The sequence below is a fragment of the Lissotriton helveticus genome, chromosome 3_2, assembly GCF_964261635.1.
Source record: "Lissotriton helveticus chromosome 3_2, aLisHel1.1, whole genome shotgun sequence".
NCBI classification, from domain to species: domain Eukaryota; kingdom Metazoa; phylum Chordata; class Amphibia; order Caudata; family Salamandridae; genus Lissotriton; species Lissotriton helveticus.
In genome coordinates this window covers 395,234,219-395,252,173 of record NC_136062.1, presented here as the reverse complement: position 1 = coordinate 395,252,173, position 17,955 = coordinate 395,234,219, and the positions used below count along the sequence as shown (strand labels likewise).

Genomic DNA, 17,955 nt, shown 5'->3' with positions numbered 1-17,955 from the left:
TCATGTTAAAGGAAAAAGTCTGTTTTTACAAAACAAGCTGCAGACTACCAGGGAATGCGAATGGCGGGATGGAGGACTCCTTTTCTTCACAGGCCTTCAGCACTGCATTCACCACCATTTGCAGGAGGTTGCAAAATACCTTCTTATAATGCTAAGGCAGAAGATCTTGCAACATGCTATGAATATACAATTTGAAATGGACACCAATCACATTCCAAAATACAGCCCAGATCACTGCCGGTCAGTGTGTAAAAAACACTCACTGATTGTGCCCAACTCATCAAATATCAGGCCCCTGGATCTGCATCTTTTTACACACATAGAACTAGGACCTAAGATGTACGAGATTTCCATTCACAAAAAGTGTTTGCAAATTGTGCTAATACTTTTTGCAATTCGAAAAGGTGTGTGAATCGCTTATGAGCGAACAGGTCTGTTCACAAAATTCTGAATCAGAGAGACATGCAATCTTACCCACATCACCAACAATAGGTGGGTCGCAAATTGTAACTTTACTGCATCTGGATGCTTTTACGTGGAAGGTGACCTGAAGTGGTTAGCAGGTCACCATACCTTTGGTCACATTTAAATAAAATAAACGTTTTTTCCTTTAAATGCAGCCCATTTTCCCTAAAAGAGATAGGGCTGCATTTAAATTGAAAGACTGTATTTTGTTTTTAAGTTTGTGTTTTGCATCAAAGTTGAACACTTTCCATTCTGCGACTGTTACTACTCCAACTTGAGAGTTGTTAAATTTTCAATGTTTTGTGTCCAGACTTCGGTTGTAAATCATTGAAAAATACCATAAACGAATTGCTATTTGGGTAGGGACACTAAACATGCCCCTTGCAAATAGTGACTCACTCTAAACTCTTTTTTTCTGTTCAGTTTTATGTTATAGCAGAGGTCTTCAAACTTTTTTTCTTGAGGCCCCCCAAAGCAAAATATTTTAAAGTTGGGCCCCTCTTCAAAACTCTATGGCACGGACTGGGGAGTGGAGGGCAGGGTTGAGTGCAGGGGGTCGGGGTTTATGAGATATTTTCATAGATACTTTTTCAGTAGTTCATTATCCACAATAAATCTGAAAGCTACAAGAGCAAATTCATCAAACAAAAACAGAAAGTGACAAACAAAATTTTCTCCCCAAAATCGGTTCCTTGTGTTTACCTTGCACACCTGGCACCAATGCAACTACACCTGTTGCACTAGTGATAGATAGCAGTGGCCCTGAGTAGTAGGATATCTCCTCTGTCTCTTTCACCCCTCTCCCACCAATGCCTGATAATCACTACCGTTTTGAAACAGGCTCTGTACCTTTCGTTCTTGGGAGTTCTATTCAGCACAAACTCGGCCCAAGGGCATTGGAGTGCTCCCTTACATGAGCACAACTTACATCACACAGTGGACAGCCCATTCACAGAAGGTGATTAGCCACTTTTCACTTGCTCCTTTGGGTATTTCGGTGGTAAACTGGTACCAATAAAATTAAATCTTTGCCCAGACTGTCTTCATATGTGTACAAATGGACACATAATGAAATATTATCATGAAATGTGCCACAACAAGTTGTATTATTTGCATTTTCTTGCTGTATAATTTATTTAACCCTGCTTCTTTACTTTGGTCCTTTCCTGCTGCATACTTCTATTGGTGCTACTATTTGGCTACAAACAGACATCTGCCTTAATTGCATTAGGAAACTGAGGTTTCTTAGTAAAATTTAGTTTAACTTCCATGTATTCTCATTTAACATGTGCATATTTGTGTTCGCCCAGTTACTTGAAGGGTAGGAAAATAACAAACGTATTATAGAATATATTTCTCTTTTTAACCACATCCTTGACTCTACCACCCCTTTCACTGACCCCCACACCAGGGCATCCAGGATCACAGTTAATTCTCTCTGTTAAAGCTGTTGTATATAAATCAACATTGCCTGGAAACGCACCCAATGAATAAAGTTGAGCGTCCAGGCCTTCCTTATTTCCAAGTACTTGAAAATGGGTACCAGGAAATAATTGGTGTCAATTTTGGAATTTTGGATGAAGAGCTAAGGGATCTTGAGAGAGAATTCTGCCTTTTCAGCAAAAAAAAAATCCTTGTGGACAGGAAATGCGTTTTCTGATGGGTTGTGTGTCAGACTGTCGATGAATATCAAGAGTTAATTCTTGTTTAGAAAATTATCTCTCTATTGAGTGCATACTTTCTCTTATTAGCAACAATGAGGAGATTATTTTTGTACGTATTTAGGACGCATTATTTTGTCAGACCCTTAGGGTGGGGAGGGCGACTGCAGATCTACGAATTGAGGAGAAATGCTTGCTCTACTCCTTATTTCATTAAAGATGCTTTGAATTGGAAATGCCTTCCAATAAGAAAATGTTTGTAAACATATCACTGCAACTGAAATGAACTATCTTCATCTAAGCGGCCAGCGCATCTTCCACTCGCACAGCTCTTGCATAGATGATTGCATGTGCAACTGAGGCCCGCAGGCAATTCTTCTGAGAGGTGACCTCGGCCTTGCCTCCCCCACTCCCCCCTGCCCCCCTCTTTTATTGAGGAATCAACCTTGTGGCTTTTGCCGAGAAAGATCATTACTTAAACGTGGCGGAAAAGGTTAAACGTCATTAATTCTCTCGGCTCCGACAGCTCCGAGATACCACGTCCCCTTTTGCCCTGCGTCAGGGCCAGCCCCGGTTTTAGGCGAGCGGGAAACCATCGAACTAATTGCTTTCTTTCAAATAAATCACCTCTCAGAGGTGCGTGGCTTTAAAAGGCTCCGCGCAGCAATTAAAAACACTCCAGCATGCGCGGGAAGGCTTCTAAAGAATAACAGGTTAGTTAGTGCGTTCTTTCAACAAACACGCCGTTAGTGGCGCACAGGCACCCACAGAACTCTTGGACCAGGGATAGCAAGCCACTTAGAAATAATTCAATGCATTCCAAATTAATCTCAGCTCGCCATCGAGCCATCAATTTCAAGCTTTGGGGGCCGGGACTTTCTCCAAAACACCTCAAACCAACCACGCTAGAGTGGGAAGAGCGACTTCTTACAGCATACAGGTGTTGAGCATTCTTGCTTTGTGCTTGCTTTTTTCATTTGTGTCAAATCTGTCATAACTTTTTTCTTTACATGTCTACAAAACGTACTACCACAACATAATTCAAGTGAGGTATCAGCTCCTCATGAAATGAACTGCAAAAGTACCATCCCAAGTGATTTGAATGGATGGATGAATGAATGAATGAAAGAGAATTTGCATAGCACAAATTCCAAGGGGAGCACATGCAGGGAAAGCAAAAAAGAAACAGGTAAACAGGAGGAGAGAGTTAAAGAAATGTCTGAATGTTCAAGAGATGTGCTCAACTTCTAGTGAAAGTTAGCATAACCTTGATCAACAGTCCTTTGGAAGGAAGTGAATTTGAGGACTTTAGAAGATCTGGAGGGAAGGACTCTGGGAGCTTGATACTACTTGAAGACCGATGTCATACTGGACGCAAACCGTTAAAAGCAAGGTTTTAACTTAAAAGTTCAAGGATAAGCCAAGCTGTGACATTTTGAATAAGCTGGATTGTGGGCAAAGCGTTTGATGGTAAATGTTTGTAGAATTACCGTAGTCTACGTAGGTAATAGACAAGAGATATGTGTGAGAATTAAGGCAGCATAGGAATCATTTTCTATCTGACTTAGAATATAAGGTTAGAAGTAATAGAAACGTTATCAATTTGAGCATTAAATCAAAATTGCATGCCAAAGATTATGGCAAATTTGTGGCAAAAGCAGAATAGGTGAGTGCCGGTTCAAGTTCTTCTCATCACCATGCTCAGGAGGGATCAAACGGGAAACATCCTTTACAATGCAACTTTTAACACGCAGTGCCTTTACGACCCAACTATTACAACGCATGTCATTACAACGCATTGCGCTGGGGGGTGCTCTAGGATAGGGAATGGATTTAATTTACTATCCAACACCTTCCCTACTATCCACCGTGACTGGAGTTGGAATAGTAAATTAAACTATTCACTATCCAGCACCCCTAAGCGCTATGCGTTGTAACAGCATGCGTTGTAAAAACTGCGTTGTAACGGCATGCGTGGTAAAAGCATGCGTTGTAATGTCATATATCCGATCAAACAGAAGAAGCTCACTTTGTCTGTATTCAGAAGGAGCTAATTAGAAGTGATAACAGTTTGCTACTTAAAGAATGCATCTTTAAGTTAAGACTGTTGGAAGGAAAGGCCACTATCAAGTTATAGAATAAACTACGTATTATAACCATAGAACCAAACCTCCTTAGATAGAATAAGGGCTGTTAAAGGTGATATATAGATATTGAAGAGGGTCATCTTTAGTGCAGAATCCTGCAATACACTTCATTGCATGTTTTTTAATGAAGAATTGAAATAGGTAAGGGAAAGAGATGTGTGAATAGCTCTCCAAGAGCACAGTCTAATAAAAAAGAAAGTATATTGAAAAATATTAACCATTATACGAGCAATTTATAACATTAACAATTAAAACATATACTAAAATACACAAAAAATTAAAACCGATATTAACAATATTTTTGTGAATTTTATTAACAACATAGATATTTCTAAGATCCATTCGTACAACAAAGATATTTTTTACATTGATATTACTTACATTAGAAAATCGGTATTGTTGTCAATGATATTCCTGCCTCACAATATTTGTTAATCATGATATAAAAAACCCGATATTTCTGCATCTCGATATGTTTTACTCAATATCTTGTCCGAATACCCTACCATCTATGAGGTAAAGATGCTGATCAATTATAAATTTCTGTTCATGAATGGAAAGTAGCACAGCCAGAAAAGGGATGCCATTTATGAGCATAAAATTGCAACTAGTCTGCATCACTAGCCTACTGATGCTCGTTTGCATCTAAACACTACTTCATGTCAGCCACACCACATATACTCAGCATCATCTATAGCCAGAATACGACATATCTGCAGTACTGAGGACACTACTAAAGGACATGACATTGAGAGATTATTTCAAATGTTAGGTTATCCTCTACATATCATACAAAAACAAGTGTTTTTGGTACCCGAGAAATCACTCATTTGGGATAGCAACAGCAGAAGCAAAAGTGATAGAGTCCAATTTGCGGTTGACTATCATCCATCCGCTCCTTACTACAAAAATATAATGTAAAAGAACGTTCCCCTTATTATACACCTGTAAAAAATTGTCAAAGGTGTTCCAAAAATGCCAGTCATCGCTTATCACAGAGCACCCAATTTGCAAGCTCTTATGAGAGCTGTACTCAAGCAAGCTGTGACAAATGCTGGTGTTCATTAGAAAGATTCTGAAAGGGGCATTGTATGTAAATCCCTTCTATACACATCATCAGTATCAAGTCTTGTTACAAGAACCTATGGAATTAGACAGCAACCTACATGTCAATCTACAAGCATTTTTAATGTTATTCAGTGCCAATGCCAACACTGCAAAAACTAATATGTAGGGAAAATAGTGAAACACCTCCACACACGGTTCAGGAATTAGAAATCGGCAATAATTAATAAGAAGCTTGAACAACCAGTAGTCAATCAGTTTAACCTTGTGAACCATTTGCTATTAGATTTAAAGAGTTTCCCTGTATAACATATCTAAAAGGAAGAACTGCTGGGTTCCAGAGAAAACTTCTGTATGCACCATTTAAAATCACTGCATCCAGATGGAAAAATATCACTGATACCACCTGAATACTGCATATCTCAAGCAATCTCAGGACTGCATCGATTTCACAATCCAAATGGAATTTTGATTCATGATGTTTTTTTAAAATCTAGCAGTGTCAGCTGTAAAGCCACTGAGCAAACAATCTTGTACTACCTGAGGAAGGCGGAAGCCAAAACGTTGTAGCGGAAATATATTTTTGTTCTTTGGTGAGTCCATGTGTTTATAGGTACTTCTTTCTTGGATATTTAATTTTCTAGTGACTCATTCTATCTTTTTGGTTCCGGACTTATTATTTCTACTTCACACTTTTTATCATCTTCTCCTGATTAACAGTTGTTAAAGAAATCAGAAACCTAGTAAGCCGCAATCAGGCTCAGCGCACTACTCACAGATCATCCCTCTTAGGATGCAAAAGCCCTCACCCCCCTTGGTGGCATGCTTCAACATTAGGGTATGCTCCTTGTTGGGCTGGCGCAGTAATGCCGAACATACCTATCAGAGGGTGGCGCTTTGCCCAAGGCCATTTTTTGTTATGTGTGTGTGACTGTGAAACCTCAGTCCGCCCAAGTATACACTATGGAGTACCTTGGGCACACCTGTAAGTAGACAGGAGAGATAGTGAAATATTTAAATGTACTAAGGGTATCCCAACTTATTTTAATCTCCCATGATACCTTTTGATAAAGTGAAAATCAAGCAAATTAACTCAACCGGAATTAATGTTCCTTGAGTTCAGTAGAAAGCAACATGTTTCCTATGTCCCCTATGGGATCAGTGGCAATTTATCAGGATCATTGATATCTTACTCCTAATCTATTTTGTGAGACCTCTATATAGTAATATTGGTGCTCACCCTAAGTGTACTAAATAGGAAAAACAACAGTATTTTCAGTAAGTGTATCCTAAATAGGAAACCAACTGAATGCTCGCATGGAATATTTACAGCCCCATTAGGGATATCTTGTTAAAATGTTAAATTGAACTTGTGACCTGGAAATACACACAACACATAAAAGTTGTGACACAAAACAAATTACTTGCCAAGTGTCATCAATAAAACTAATGTAATTATAATAAAAAATGTGCACTCTTCATGTTTAACATGGAACTATATTCCTATCGTGGTCACAAAGCACACATGTCATTACCACACACAAAAAAGTGACAAGACTATTTTCTCTGGAAAACACCTTTTATTCCGCATATATGCCCTGCCTCTGTCCCTTGTGTTGGGAGGGCCCTTTGGTTCTGCCGGTCAAGTTCCCCTATTGAGCATGAAAGGGCGAGATTTTGATCGATACCTTATATCTATTGATCCAAACCTCGATCTGGTCGACTGAACCTTTATTGCCTGTCTCGGAAGGAAACAGTACACCTATCTGCAAATTAGTTCACCCAAGAAAGGACTCTACTCTCAAAGATCACGGACAACTTCTAGGTTTCAAAAGTTTATTGTAAAGATATAATGAGCTGCAAATACAAGCATCTCAGAATGAGATTCACGAGATACACAGGTCCAATTACATACATGTGCTCTCGAAAAGCCCTCAGACGAGCAACAGAAATCACTAACACAAGTTCTAAAAATAGCAAAGCTATCAGCATAGACGCATATCTCTCCTTCATTTAGGTTGGAGGAAAACAAACACAGGTTAGGCGTCCCTACCCTGTTCTAGATGGTATCCCTACTTAACCAAATCCCAACCTAACAAAGGTGTCAGCAATGAATGACCCCCAAGGGAAGTCACCCACTCTAAGTCTCTTGGTGAAAACCTAAAGTTCTCCAGTCATGACCCCTCACTGCCTACCCATCCGCTCTCTAAAGGGTCCTCAGGTCTCTGCTCTAACTCCACCCAGGGGTGCTGTCCCTAATACAAAATAGTCAACAACATTTGAGACGCCCCTTGCGAAACGCCTCTCACGTGGTGCAACTTCAGGCTTTTTCCATGATGCTTTGTATTGGGCCTCAGACGTTAGAGTTGACCTTGCTTCTCAGTCTCTTCTCCGGCCCGCTGATACCCCTTAAACATTCCAGAACCCTCCTCCATGTCTGGGCCGTCTACTGAACAGGCCTCTATTCATTCACTTATAATTGGATCCCCCCTTTCCTGTTGCAGACAGATATCTGCCGCCAAGAACCCAACTCTCATAGACTTCTAAAAAGGCTTGCAACATTTCTCAGCCCAGACATGTACGTGTAAATCAATGCTAAAACATTTCAGGCCTACAATATTTCACATTATGATTATAGCATTCAATTTCTTCATTTAATTAAAGCATGTTAAAACTCTTATTCTATTATTTAGAAAACATTACTCTAAATCATGGCCCATTAATGCAATGACCAAAAACGTTAAACAATCTGTGTCGTGAAAAGAAACACCTTCCCTTTTAGCTCCAGCTCTGGCCCTGAGGCCTACCACGTTCTGCGTTTTACCACAGACCATCTTATATGTTAACAGCTACACGACATAGATTCAAAATAATCACGTCTAATAAAATCATATAATGTCACACATTTCTGTATTAATTCCACTTCTACTTAAATCTCTATATTAGCTATACATTTAGAATATAATTTCAAATACTATTAGCACTCATGGCATTTCTCTTCATGAATTATGCTCTCTATAGGTAAGTGTGATGTACTCATATATTTATATCAGTTTGCGCTCTCTCAGTTCCCCCCTTTGATGACCTCTCGGGGTCATCACTAACATTTAAACTGCAGTTATTGCTGGCATTCTCTGCGCTTCCAGAGCTCTCAGGCTCCTGTACTGATTATCTTGTATGGCAGCCAATCTCTGCAACTGTTCTCTTTGGGCCCTTTCTGACCTTCTTGCTCTGTACCATTTGAATACCCTCACCAATCCCCACAATATTATCCCACAGATCAATATTATGATGATAGGCTTTAGGATATACCAAATAAAGCTTTTGCCTAAGGTGGAAAACCACCCTCCAACTGTACTCATTCCATGGCCCACCTTTTCCCAGACATTTTCTCTACTCAAGTCTTCGATCTCTTTGTGTATATTAGTTATGTTCTTAATAACTTTCTCAAGGGGTTTTGAAAGGTCTGGAATGTAAGTGCAACATTCCTGAACCTTCAAAGCCTTACAGACTCCGCCCTCTTTTGCTAACAAGACATCTAATGCAAGCCGATTTTGAAGAACCATAGCCCTTATCGATTGCATCTCTCCTTCTACCAGCATTAAGGACTGAGCAGTGCTGGCAGACAACCTGTCGACAACTGTTGCCAGTCGTCTAATTTTAACATCATTAAGGATTATTCCCAAAAGAGGGAACATAGCTCCAAAGACATCTCCAACCATTTCTGCATCGCCTAAATCTCTCCTTCCCCTCGATGATATCTGGCCCTCATTGATCAATAAGTCTTGTGCATGATATATTTTGGGGAAGACAATTGCCAAGTAACATGATCCATACCAGTTGTCAGGTAGTCTCACGTAAGCATTTCTTCCACATACAAAATACACATTTGGAATCACTTGCATTCCCTTCAGGAAATCCTTAGTGTAGTACTCTAAATTAAAAGCATGTTCACAGTCAACTTCACCCACGTATACATTTTCATAATACGTTTTGGCTCGGTGAAGACATAACTTTCCTTTCTGCGCTTTATCTAAAGCTATTGGACCACTACTACCCTTTCTCTTATGTGACTTCTCTTCCTCGGTCCAATCTAATTTCCCTTGTCCTGATTTTTTCAAAATCTTCTGTCTCCTGTAACGATCATCCACCTGCCCTATGAACTTTTTCTCGACTTCTGACACCTTGCATGTCAGATTATTTCTACGGGCATGTGAAGTATCTAAGGTAATCCAAGGAATGAAGAATTTGGCCAATCTGTCTTCACTCTTCCAGTAATCCCATTTATTCATCTGCTTATAATTCGGGACTTCTGGCAACACAGAATCATAATTGGAGAAATAGTATTCAAAACTATCTCTCTCATAAAATATACTAAGCAATAAGCTACATGTAATGCCATATGTCAGAGGGAGGTGATGATATCGAATTCCTTCATCTACAGACGCAGGCAACTGCATGCAGACGTAGCAATCCTTAACCTCCATGGCATCCACGTATTCATACAAAAGTTTAGCATAAGCATTTGACCTAAAGTCTCCTTGGGACTCGTCTACATGTAACCTGCGGGCTTCTGCAGCCAATAACGCTTTCTCTTGAGTGTTTTCCCTTTTCTCTCCTGCAACAGTGGGTGTAAGTGTTACTACAGAATTCGCATCAGTTACCTTTACCTCTTCCTCATGTCCCTTTACATAAGAAATTGTTACCACTAAAGCTATTAATATTATCACTCCTACTATTAGTGTACCTATTATACATTTAGCTCTGCGGTTCGGGGTGCCGGCCTCCATTTCGTCAGACAATCTAGCTTTTCCCTTTCTCTTTGCAAAAAAAAGTTCTTTTCCTCTCGTTCCTTTACAGTCTCTTTCAATCCTTTTTTGTCTTTAGAATCCACACAGCTGGAGGCTGACAGCCTTTTTCGCAAAAAGTCCTTTCACAGTTCAAAAAGACAACCCTAGCCCTTCTCCATCCACTCAAGGGGTTCCCTAAAATTCTCTGCTTCCTGGGCGCTAGGTAATCTTCTTTTCTTCTGCTTGCTTTATTTACAAAGTCCTTTAACAATCGACTATTAGATTTGTGGTTGCAGCTTCAATAGCATAGTTCAATATTTCCATGCGAAGAGTATGCTCTTCATGTGCTGTTATCGTGGTACCAAAGTCGGGGAATTTCAATTCTGTAAGAAACATGTGTTTTAACTTGCTGAGGCGGGGAGGTCGGGGGAGCACGAATGTTAGTGACCCTTCTTGTTCGACACCGGGTACCAACAGTTGTATTTCCACGGTGATAATGGGCTCAGAACTGGACACCACCACCGCTCGGATCCTCCCTGTCTCCGGTTTCACAGACATTTGTCGCCAGATACGTCCACTCAGGTGTGGAGTATCTTCTGTTAGGCACACGCACTCTACTTGACCTCCTTCGGTTCGGTGCCTCAGCGCCCTGAGCACCTTCTTCTGGGTCTGAGTCTTCTGATATCGGAGGAAGGGTTGCTTCTGGAGTTGACCTCAGGCTAGAACTTCTTCTTTGCGGCCAATTTGCTTCTCCACGTGCCCTTCTACTCCTTCTCCTTCTGGTCTGTTCTCGCTCTCTTTCAGACCTGTCAGGGTCAGACTCGTACTCCCAGCTGTCTTCTCCTTCTGTAGCGTCTTCTGTTTCGCTGTTGTACTGACCGTCCTCAGCTTGGTCAGACTCGTTCCCTGCTTCCACTGGCACCTCTACAGCTTGGCTAGCCCCCTCTATGGCTTCTTGGTCCTCAGCTGGACGTCCATCCGAGAGAGGAGCTGTTTCCAGAGGTGCTGGAACCCTTTTCGTATGCGACGCGTGTATCCAGTTGGGCAGGCCTCCCACCTTTACAGCTGTACTTGTGATCAGGATGACCTGGTAGGGCCCACGCCAACGAATATCCAAGCAGCTTCTTCTCACATGTTTCTTCACCAGGACCCAGTCCCCAGGATACAGGTCATGGCAAGGGCCCTGGCACGCTGGAACCTCTGCAGCCTGCACCTGAAGGGACACAGAACGCATGGCGTCAGACAGCCCCTTACAATAGTCCAGGATCATATCATCTGTGATATTTAACAGTGCAGTAGCTGGAATAGATGGCAGTCTCATTGCTCTCCCCATTAACACCTCATGTGGTGACAACCCTGTTCTTCTGTCTGGGGTACTACGAAGGCTCATGAGTACCAATGGCAGGGCGTCAGGCCAACTCAGGGTCGTTGAGGAGCAAACTTTCGCTATTCTGGACTTGATCGTGCCATTAATTTGTTCCACAATTCCTGAGGCTTCTGGTCGGTAACTGCAATGGAGCTTTTGGTCTATATTCAGTGCAACACAAATCATCTTCACAAGCTCGCTGTTAAAATGTGTTCCCCTATCTGATTCCAAAAAGGCCGGCACCCCGAACCGAGGGATAAGTTCTCTAAGCAGTAACTTAGCCACTGTGAGGGTGTCGCACCTACGTGTAGGGTATGCCTCAACCCATCTGGAGAACACACAAACAACCACCAGGACATAGCGGAGGCGGTTGCATCTTGGCATTTCAATGAAATCTATCTGCATTCTGTTGAATGGACCTCCAGACCTTCCTATGTGACTTAGTGCAACTGGTGTTCTTTTCCCTACATTCAGCTGCTGGCAGGTCACACAACGCTGGCACACTGCTTCTGCTGCTATTCTAAACTTAGGATTGTACCAAGTCTGTCTAAACACTCTCAGCATAGCATCTCTCCCTAAGTGTACGGGACCATGTATGAGTCTAGCCATTGGACTCACCATCTCATTGGGCAACACTGCTCTGCCGTCTGCTGAGACCCAAAAATGAGTCTCACCCATTACACATCCTGCCTTTTCCCATGTTTCTTTCTCAGAATCAGGAGCATTTTCTTGCATGGTTGACAATTCATCCCAAGTATCAACAGTTTCCAGTATCATGGTTAATTCAGTTCTTACATTTATTCCACCCACATCCACCTCTGTGAAAGAGTAACCTTGTTCTGCGCAATACCGCGCAACTTCATCAGCATATCTATTGCCTTTCGAAACAAAGTCCTCATTTTTGGTATGTGCGATGCACTTTACAACTGCGATACTTGCTGGACATTGCAATGCTTCTAACAACAGGCGCACAAACTCTCCATTGCGAATGGGAGAGCCTGAAGAAGTCATGAACCCTCTTTGAGACCATAACTGCCCGTAATCATGAACTACCCCAAACCCGTATTGGCTGTCGGTGTAGATGGTGACTCGAATTTGATTGCCTGCTAAGCAAGCACGTGTTAGGGCAATAATCTCGGCTACCTGAGCGGAGTGTACTCCTTCCAGGCACCCAGCTTCCACAACTCCTTCAATTGTACAAACAGCATAAGCTGCTCTCAACTGCCCAACTTCGTCTCTTACACATGAGCCATCGACAAAGAAAACTTCGTCTGGGTCGGTCAGTGGCTCATCTACGATGTCGGGTCTGGGTTTGGTGCATAGTTCAGTCACATCGAGACAGTCATGGTCTGTATATTCATCATCATCATCAATATCATTTGGAAGTGGCATTAAGGTAGCAGGGTTCAAAACAGAGCATCTCTTGAGGGTCACGTTCTCTGCAGCAAGAATAACTTGCTCATAGCGCGTGAGCCTGCTATTGGTCAGATGCTGTGTTTTGGTCCTGGTCATCAACAGTTCAACAGAATGTGGCACGCACACCTCTAACGGGTGCCCCATGACGATATTTTCACATCTCTCAATGCTGACACCCGTTGCAGCAACGGATTTGAGACATCCGGGCAACGCTGCGGCTACTGGGTCTAAAGTAGCCGAGAAATAAGCAACTGGTCTACGGGCATTCCCATGGATTTGGACCAACACAGACAACGCACAACCTTCTCTCTCACAACAGTAAAGAAAGAATTGTTTATTGTAATCAGGCATTCCCAATGCCGGAGCACGACACAGGTCCTCTCTCAGCTGTAAGAATGCCATCAAACAGTCTTTGTCCCATGGTACCGGATCACTCACCTCCTTGTGCGTCAGTTTTTGCAAAGGTTTTGCTTTCAGTGAAAAGTTCACGATCCACTGTCGGCAATAACCCACCATCCCTAGGAACATCCTGACCTCTCTCTGGGTCTGAGGCGCATTCATTTTCATGATCGCCTCTATCCTATCTGGTGACACTTTTCGTTTGCCTTTCTCAATTCTGTGTCCCAAGTACTGCACTTCTGTCAGGCAGTACTGCAATTTTCCCGGGGATACCTTATGCCCATTGGCAGCTAGGTGATTTAACAAAGCAATGGAGTCTTCCCTGCAAGCTTCTTCTGTGTCTGACGCCACAAGGAGGTCGTCTATGTACTGGACCAGAACTGACTTCTGGGGCAGCACTAGACTTTCAAGATTTTTCTTCAGAAGCTGGTTAAAGATCGATGGACTCTCTGTATACCCCTGAGGGATACGACACCATGTTAGGACGCGATTTTCCAGCTTAAATGCGAAAAGAAAATGGCTATCTTCGTCCAAAGGGATCGAAAAGAAAGCCTGACAAAGATCTATCACAGTGAACCACTCAGCTTGGAATGGAATCTGAAACAGTATCACTGATGGATTCGGTACCACTGGACAACATGAAACGACTATGTTATTAATCTTTCGAAGGTCCTGTACTATCCGGAATTTCCCATTTGGTTTCTGCAGACCCATAATCGGGGAGTTACATGGACTACCCACGATTTCTTTCAGTATTCCCTGTTTAATCATGGACTCGATCACGGGTTTTATGCCTGCAATCGTTTCTGGAGTCAATTTATACTGGGGTGTTCTTGGGAACTCAGCATGCGGTTTCACTACAATTTTCACTGGGTCCACCCCTTTGACCAATCCAATCTCTTCCCCAGTGAAATCCCATACCTCTGATGCCACTGTCTCTCTCAAATCCCAGGGAAGCTCGTCTACTGTCAAAGTAGGGTACAGCTCCACACATATTCTTGAGTTTGCAACTTTGAAATCTGCATCATCATCATTAGTCAATACCTCCACTCCCTGGGGTGTACAATATATAGTACAATTCAATTTGCACAACAGGTCTCTTCCTAGCAGACACACAGGGCTTGAATCGCAAACCACAAATTGGTGCTCATCGCTGTACTTCCCTATTTTCACCTGTACCGGTTCTGTCAATTGGCTGGTTATTCTCCTGTTTGCGACCCCTACCACCTGTATGGTCTCTCCAGACATGGGCAGGTCTGGAACTGCAGCTGATCTGATCGTGGATCTAGTGGCTCCTGTGTCCACCAGAAATGTCGTAGGGCACCCTGCTACTTCTGCTTCCACATAGGGTCCCCTCTGATCTACCTCTAAGGCTGCCCCGAGGGTGCAGTCTTCTCTTTCCACTCTCTGTCCGGTTAATGGGTCCACATAATAGCATTCTTCACCTTCCACAAACAGGGGCATTTGTCTATAGGTCTTACCCATACTCCCTACTCGAGGAGGTTGCGGGAACTGGGCTCGGGGAGGAGCCCCCCCCCCTTTGAGCACCTTTCCTTGGTATTGCGTCGCCCCTCTCATAGGTGCGCTCTGAACCTCTCCCTCCTCTATCTCTTGCTCTCCGATCTCTACATTGTAAGGGCACTCGCGTTTCCAATGCCCCAACTCGTTGCACTGGTGGCACCTAGTCGTTTTCTTCAAGGTAGCTATGTCTACTCTGGGTCTAAAGGTAGTACTCTCCTCATTACCCTTGTTCTGACTGTACTGCTTCTTACCTCCTGTACCTGTCCCTTGCTGCTGTTGTTGTGGTCCCCCCTTTCCTGCTGTCTGCAATTGTACCACCATCAGCTTCTCTTTTAGTTTCTTAGCCTTGGAGTCTACCTCATCACAGCAGTACCTGGCATATCTCAGTATTTCATCTAGGGGTCTACTTTGCCAACAAATCGAGTGTTGCTGAATCATTAAACTAATATCCGGTCTCAGTCCCAGGACGAACTTGGACACGAATTGCCCTATGTCCTTTGGATCCATTACATCCAAGCCGCTATACTGTTTAAACGCCTTCAGCAATCTCTCGTAATATTCATGGACTGTCTCTTTGGGTTCCTGTCTCGTTCTGTCTATTCTGACCCAATCTATGTCTTGCATTGGCACTTTTTCTTTCAGCCAAGTCATCACTCTCTCGAATTTTGCCATCACGATCTCGGACGGCCCATTAGTCCTAGCATCTCTCTCTGGCTCCGTTGTGGGCCACTCAGCGCTAACCTTGCATGCTGTCCACAGATCCCCTGGTACTACAATGTCAAACAGCGTGTTCAGATCTATCCATAGGACTTTTGAGATCTTTACAAACCTCTCGACTTGCTTGTACCACTCCACGGGGCTCTCTCGTAACTTGGGGAAAGATGTGGTAAAAGCAGCTAAATCTCCCCTACTCCAAGGGACATGTACATAGCTCCCATTGGCAACTTCACGCAAAGGGTAAGCTTCTATTCCCTGCTGTCCTGGTGTTATACCAATCATGCTTCTCCTGCCGGTCCCTTTCTTGGACCACCTCTCTTCCCATTTATCTAGTGCCCTCCATGTCCTTATTCCAGTAATCAGTTCCCTTATGTGTGTTTTCAGCCCAATCGTTCTCCTCTCATCTAGATCTCGATCTGAGTAATGTAGCCTGTGGTTACCCTGTAATGCTTTGGTTCTTGACAAGTCCACCATATATTTGCCTGCTAGTTCGACTAACTTCTCATGGACTGCTCTCGCCTTTCGTGTGATGTCCTTTGCCATATACAGTATTTCATCCTGTTCATACATTTCCATTCTTTCTAAAGGCAGGGTACCATCTACCATGTCATCCAGATCTGACCTTAAGCTGGAGACATCAAGTCTCTTGGCTTTTATCTCAGCTCGCAATATGTCTTTTGAAGGGGGCTCACTGGTCTCCCTACCATCCCAACTTCTAGCTCTGCGTTTGGGCTCAGGAGAATTAATGGGTGGCCTCCCTTGCTCCCATCTCTCCAGGTCCCATGCTCGGCCATCCGATCTTGGAAGGTGATGGAACACGGGCCTTTTATCCCTACTCTCTCTCTGCCCACTCTCTTCTTCTCCCCTCTCACCGCACATCTCTCTGTTATTTTCCCTCTGTTCGCTACACTCCCTTTGCCTCGTATCGCTCAGTATCCGATACGATCCTTCCTGGTTCCCCATATTCCCTGGGCTGCGCTCATTTCTGTCATCACAGGGACTATGGTGCGACCTCTCACAACTCCCATTCTGTTCTCTGGTGGCAGGCACACAGTGTGGACACTTAAAGCTGTTTCTGTACTCTTGTGCTCTCCTCTCCTCTTCACTGAGTATTGGGCACGCCACCCCTCCACTCCCGGGGCCCCCGTTTTCCAGGTCTGTTCTACCTCCACTCCGGGCCCAATGGGTGACTCCCCTACTCCCTCTACAGTCCCACTCCGGGCTACTCTCCCCAGCCCCGCAGTGAGTTCGTGCTCTGCTGTCCTGACTTTCTCTTTCTGCTTCCGCAGCATTGATGCACTTTTGAGCCTTCACTGCCTCATCCCACTGCTTCATGTACTCATTTAGCTCTTGAAAGGATTTTCGTCCAGATCCCCTCAGATCCATTGGCCATCTAGGGCCCCCAGGATCTCCTCCTGGGTCCCCTGCTGTGTGCATCGGGGTGCTCCACTCTCTGGGTATCGGCATCTGACTTGGGGAATTAGTGGTATCGTTCCTCCTTGCCTGCTCTGCTCTTTCTCTGTCTTTCCGTTTCCGTTCTTCCCCTTTTGCTCTCTCTTGGTCATATATCGATATTATAGGACCTATGGTAACAGGTACCTGTAGTGCATCTGGTAATGGGTAGGATGTGGCACTTTCCGTTTCCGGCGCTCTTTGTACCACAAACCTACCGACTACCTGTTGCACCTGACTAGGCTGGAACAACTCTTTCTTTGGCTCAGGATCCCACTGTGAACTGGGAAGCGGTCTATGCTCTCCTGCAATGCCCCCCTTTTCTCCTTCAGTATTCTCGACCTCTCCCCCTGCTCTATTATACGGGGGTGGCCTGTCTGTCAGTAATCTGTTTATCAGGCTGTCCTCTGTTTCGCTCTCATCATCCTCTTCTAGGGGGCTTTTATTTACTGGCGCCTCTAACACTGGGTACAGTTTATTTATTTCCAAATTATGCACTCTCCATCTTTTAGCATCCGCATCCCACCTGGCATCCTGTACTGCCCTTACCGAGCGTTTCACCCTTTCTTGTCGTCTGTTCATATTCCTTTCATGCGCTGCCCTAAGCCATGCTTCAAGGGCTTCAAACTGGGTTGGTCTAGGCAAGGGTCTCTTTGAGGTCATGACTGATTTCAATCGATGTAACACCTCTAATCTGAACGTCCCGTACTTCGGGAACGTCAGTTCCTCGTTTCCTTCAGTAATCTTACTCCACTCTGATATCCAAAGGATCGTATGCAACCCAACATTTACTGCCATGTAACGAGCTGGCGTACCCTCCGGCGGGGCTTCTTCCCCTTCATACGATCCCCGCTTCTCTTTCTTAAACAGCGCTTTCAACCATTTAAAACACTTCATAATTATGCGCACAAAATCCAGCCTCGCTACTCTGTTTACTTCCTGATGACACTCCACCA

The 17,955-nt window shown here is 43.6% G+C and overlaps 1 protein-coding gene across 2 annotated transcripts in view; it reads right to left on the bottom strand.

Annotated features, from left to right (window-relative positions):
• The window catches only part of SHANK2 (SH3 and multiple ankyrin repeat domains 2), a 3,078,421-nt gene that overhangs the window by 1,175,041 nt on the left and 1,885,425 nt on the right, over positions 1–17,955 (bottom strand). The gene's annotated exons all lie outside the window — the stretch shown is intronic.